Raw genomic sequence first — 6,291 nt, forward strand, 5'->3', positions numbered from 1 at the left:
GATTTTTCAGAACTGCTATCAGCTATTTCCTCAGAATTTGACTGCTTTGTTATTGCTGGAGATTTTAATATTCATGTAGACAAGACAGAAAACAACACTGCAAATGAACTTTTAAATGTTTTAAACACTTTTGATCTGATCCAGCATGTGCACGGTCCCACACACAATCGTGGACACACTCTGGATCTGCTTATTAGCAAAGGTTTAAACATTTCATCCACTATTATCAGAGATGTGGCACTGTGTGGTCATTTCTGTATTTTCTTTGATATATCAATCAGTCCTACCACTGAAAATAGACCCGTCTCTATAAAAAAGAGATTCATAAATGAGAACACCAGTGAGATATTTATGAACGCTATGTCTTTGTCACCAAGTATATGTGCAGACTCTATGGATGTTCTCCTGGATAACTGGCAGGTGTAAAGCACCCTGGAGAAACACATCAGCAGTACAAAACATGAAAAGAACATGCAGAAAAGCTGAGCGTATGTGGCGAAAAACCAAACTTGAAGTTCACTATAACATCTATAAATACAGTCTGCATGCATTCAATATTGACTAAGGCAAAGCTAGACAGAATTTTTTCTCTAACAATATAAACTGCTAAATAAATAACTAAATAAAATTGACTAACAAATCCCCCTAGTCATGTTCCAAGGGAAATGCTGTCTGATGACAAATGCAATGAGTTTGCAACATTTTTCCTTCAAAAGATCAGTAATATCAGAATGGAAACCAGCAAAGCTCCATGCGGCAGTCAGGTCAGTCTGACTTACATCAGAAATGAGTAACTTTGTCTGAATTTCAGACAATTGATCTCAAAACCCTGGAAGAAACGGTACAGCATCTTAAGGCGTCAACTTACAGCCTTGACACACTTCCCACATCCTTTTTCAAAAGAGTGTTTAACTGTTTGGAAGCAGATCTCCTAAAAATAGTTAATACCTCACTGCTCTCAGGAACTTTCCCAGAGTCCCTTAAAAATGCAGTTGTCAAACCTCTTCTAAAAAAGGGCAATCTAGATAAAACCTTACTGTCTAACTACAGACCAATATCAAATCTTCCTTTTATAGGCAAGATCATTAAAAGGTTGTCTTCAATGAGCTGACCAAATTTTTTAACTCAATTGGCTGCCTGGACAATTACCAGTCTGGTTTCCGTCAGCATCATAGCACAGAGACAGTGCACATAAAGATAATTAATGATATCCGATTGAATTCTGATTCAGGCAAAATGTCTGTTCTGGTTTTACTAGATCTCAGTGCTGCTTTTGACACGGTAGATCACACTATACTCCTACATAGGCTGGAAAACTGGGTAGGGCTCTATGGGTTGGTACTTAAATGGTTTGGGTCATACCTTAAAGGGAGAGTTTACTATCTGAATATAGGCAACCATAAATCTGACTGGACACCCATGACTTGTGGTGTTCCACAGGGCTCAATTCTTGCTCCGCTCCTCTTCAATTTGTATATGCTCCCACTTGGCCAAATAATGAAAAAGTACCAAATTGCCTACCACAGCTATGCAGATGACACTCAGATCTATCTACAGGCCTATTGACTCTCTTTGCCAGTTCATTGATGAAATTAACAGCTGGATGTGTCAAAACTTCCTTCAGTTAAATAAAAACAAAACTGAAGTCATTGTTTTTGGTAATAAGGATGAAACTAACAAGGTAAACACATACCTTGACTTAAGAGGTCTAAAGACACAAAGTAAGGTAAAAAATCTTGGTGTCATTTTAGAGTCTGAACTTAGTTTCATCCGTCATTTCAAAGCAATAAGCAAATCAGCGTACTACCATCTCAGAAATATAGCCAGAATCAGATGTTTTGTCTCAAGCCAAGATTTAGAGAAACTAGTCCATCTTTTCATCACCAGCATTGTGGATTACTGTGATGAACTCCTCACAGGTCTTCCCAAAAAGACCATCAGACAGCTGCAGCTCATACAGAACGCTGCTGCCAGGATTCTGACCAGAACCAAAAAATCTGAGCATATCACTCCAATCCTCAGGTCCTTACACTGGTTACCAGTTACTTTTAGAATCAACTTCAAAGTATTATTAATTGTCTATAAATCACTTAATGGTCTAAGACCTAAATACATCTCAGATATGCTCATTGAATATAAACCAGACTTTATATTCAGACTTCTCAGATCATCAGGATCAAGTCAGTTAGAGATAACAAGGGTTCATTCAAAACAGGGCGAGTCAGCGTTCAGTCATTACGCCGCCCGTAGCTGGAATCTGCTTCCAGATGACGTTCACCAACAGTAGCTACTTTTAAATCCAGATTAAAAACACACTTGTTTAGCTAGGCATCCACAACCTGAGCACTGTGCTGGTTTACATCAACTGCACTTCTATTTCTAATTTATTTTATTTTTGCTCTTATTCTTTTTATATACACATTAACATTTTTAATAAATTTTATTGCGGTTTTATTGTTTCTTAAAATCTAAAGTATTTGTGATCTTAAATCATTTGCATTTTAAAGATACGTTTTATTTCTTTCTGTCAATCATTTTATGTAAAGCACTTTGAATTGCCCTTGTGTATGAAATGTGCTATATAAATAAACTTGCCTTGCCTTGCCTTGGCTACTTAAATTGGCTGGATTCATCTTCTGATGAACTAAAAACCTATTGTGACTAGATCTCTTTCAGATGGTTGATAGCCCTACCAGGCCAAATCCAAAATGCCTAGAAAAATAGTTTTTAATTGATTTAATTTTTGCCACATAATTGTTCAACTGCTTCTATATTTGAAATGACATCAGTGACCATTGTGTCATCATAACCAGGCCCGGACTGTCCATCGGGAAAACCGATTCCCGGTGGCCTGTCGACTGATTTGCCCTGCTGCCAGCCAGCTGTGGCTTTTTTACAGACAAATGTCGATAGCACGTAATTGTAGTGCAAACATACGTCGCTCGCATGCGGATTTCTTTTGCACTCGCTCAAAACTGGATGAGTGCTGCTTATAATCAGGGAATCAAAGGGCACGCGTCCAATTTTGTGCAAAAGCAAAATAAGTCCAGGTTTCGAGGAAAGCATGTTCCGCGTGTGAGCGGTTACTAGTGCGCGTGTCCAGTTCTGTGCGTGAGAAAAAAATAAATCCGCTTGCGTGAGGAGAATTTCGTGCTCACACATCAACATTGACGTACTTTCGCTCTAAAATAATGTGCTCTTGACACTTGTAAGTATAAGCACACCATAAAAGACTGACATAAAGTTACATTGATGTTGGGCATTCAATATTTTTGAATTGAGGGACTGTCAACAAAGTGACATTCACGTTTCTAACGTCATTAGCATTTAAGGGTAAACACATTTAAGCACATAACATGTATTTGTTGTATTATTTTAAAACTTAAAGATTGAATGAATCTTCACTTTAAGATAGACTTGTTGTATAAATCATTTAAACATGCTTTTGTGATTTGGCCACATGATAAAACTAATTTTCTTGAAACTTTCTCAAGCCAAACTGTATTTATTTTGCTCATAAACAATGAACTGTCAGTTTACTTAAGCATTAATGACGTATTGTATTGTGTGATGATTACAAAGCATACTACATTTAATAAAAAATAGATTTGTGGTTTATGGCCTGGATGAGTGTGGGATATCCCGGCTTGGATTTGTTTCCCAGTCCGGTCCCGATCATAACGGTTAGAGACATGAAAATTCCCTAAACCAAATTGTGTATTATAATAAAGTGAAACATGAAACACTTGTTGTGGGTCCGCCTCAATTTGTTTATTACCTGCACCTGTCCCTGTTGATTTTGACCCCTTTAACAGTCCTCATGTTCTTTTTGTCCTTGCTCAATCATTGTACGTCTTACCTTAATGTAGCTGTTTGTAGCTGTGCCTTGCCCTTGCCCTTGCCCTTGCCCGTGTCCTGTACCTTGCCGTGTTGCTATTTGGATGTTCCTTGTTCCTTGTTCCTGGTTCGTGTTCCCCAGTCTTAGTAAGTTTAGTCATTGTTGTTCAAGTGTTTTGTTTTATAGTTTAGTTAGTCCGTGTCCTTGTTTGTTATTATACATAAGCCTGTCTTGTTTTCCCCATTGTGGGTTTTGTTTTGCCTTTTTGTCTTGTTTTTGTGATTAAATATCTGACTTCACCCCCGTGTCTGCCTGCATTTGGTTCATTCCACACGTTTCGTGACAACGCTTCTCGGAGCAAGGTTTCCTTCGTGATGTAAATGGCTTTGAGTGGGACAATATTACTTTAATACCTGACCATAATATAGCATGGGAATATTTATATGCTAGTTTTTTCTACTTAACAAACATGCCCCCTTCAAAAGATATAGGGTATAAGTTCGAAATAATGCATTGTTAACTCCTTTTTATCCATTATGCTCCATGAGCAAAATCTGGCATGGGTAAAAGGTAGGAAACAGATCTAAATGCAGATTGGCTTAATTGTAATTAATTGCACAATGCATGTAAGGTAGCGATTAGAAAAGCTAAAAGCTGATTTCCTCACTCAAACATAAAAAACTCATCAAAATTCTGGAAAATTATTAAATCATTAACTGTAAATAATAAGGGTTTGGAACTACCTCCTTGTATTATGAAAGTGGCCCCGTTTTTTTTAGCTGATCAGGCTAAAAACCAGCTTGACCAGGTTGGGAAGACCAGCCAACCAGCTTAGCCAGGTGGGTGAGTAACATCTGTGTAGAAAACCTCACTCCTTGACCTCAAGAGGTGCCTATTAGCCTCCCTGTTAGAGTAGGAGCTGGTAATATAAGCATGATGAGATCTAGTCATTTCTTATAGTTATGGACTGCACTGTTATAACATAAAAACTCTTCAGAATACCACTCTGAACCTTAACAGATGAACGCTTTCCTTGACTAATGGAACTCCTTCATGGTAAACATCATGCCCTGTTTACAGAGAGTGATGACATAAAAAACTTTGTTACTTTTCTGAGAGATAAGACCAATATTTGTCTTTACAAATATTGTATTGCTTGCAAGCAGGATCAACTCATGATCGTCACTGTTTTCAGTCTGCAGAAAGTGGAGCACTCGCTGTTCTTTGCATTATATTCCTATACCCTTCCTCCACCTTTCTCCGCCAATCATCTGTCTCATTTACATCACCCCACACTATGTTTCACTTTAAACCAACAGCTCCAAGGCCATGCACATCTTCCCTTCTTAATAACACAAGACATTATTCATTCTACAAGACTGTTTGTTCGTCGAACACTATCAAAACCTCACATAGAGATTCTGTTCTGCTGCTGTACATGAAGGAGATCAATCCAAACTCTGTACCAGGGACGAACAATCATATACTTGTGTAAATAGAAGTAAATGCATACATAAAACGTAAAATTTTTTAAGTATTTTATACTTAAATTAGTTTGCATAAGCTCTATAGCTCCTCCTCATAAAGCGGCGCTGTTTTTACACTCTTTTCTAAGCAGCTTTGTGACAAATGACTTTGACGGATTCGAACAGAGTCACTCTTCGTAACTTTCACATCACATTTCAATCGTTTTCGAACTAGGTATATGATGTTTTCATTAACAGATTGTTTAATGTGTGTTGTGCTTTATTTTGTGTGAGGATGGCTGCTGCATTAGCAGCAGCATGTATGATCGGGTAAGGAATGAATGAATATATGCGAGACCGTCATGGTGAGGTACAGCAGTAAGATTAGAGACTCATGAGAGTCTGCCTTACAACTGATGCCAGTGTGATCAGGATTAAAATGTAAGAATGCAAATGTGCCTGTGCTGCTCACCTTGGGCTAGTGAGAACTAGTAGGTTCGTAGCCTATCTGTTGCATTAGTTTACTCAAAACGGTATTGTAATTCTATTGATTTTTTTATGTTACGTACTACATATAGAAGAAATGCAGAGGGAGATTGATTGAGTTGTCGGACGGGATAGAATCCCTATAATGGAAGACAAGAAGTCCCTCCCATTCACAGATGCTTTCATTCATGAAGTTCAGAGATACCTGGACCTTACCCCACTCAATTTTTCCCATTATGCCACACATGAAATCTTATCCCGAGGTTGAGGGACAGTGGGAAACCCCTCAGACATTTAACTTGGAGCACTTCCTGGACGCCAATGGCAACTTTAAAAAGATGACCTTTTCTGCAGGTTTATTGTAACATAAGAAAAATTTATAATTTCGAAACATGCAATGTTTTGTTGGCTATAACGACAATAATAACTATTATGGTTTTGTGGTCCAGGCTCACAGTTAAGCCTAATATTAATCCATCTTTTGTCTAAGTTTCTACTATC

Source organism: Triplophysa dalaica, chromosome 9, assembly GCF_015846415.1.
Source record: "Triplophysa dalaica isolate WHDGS20190420 chromosome 9, ASM1584641v1, whole genome shotgun sequence".
NCBI lineage: Eukaryota > Metazoa > Chordata > Actinopteri > Cypriniformes > Nemacheilidae > Triplophysa > Triplophysa dalaica.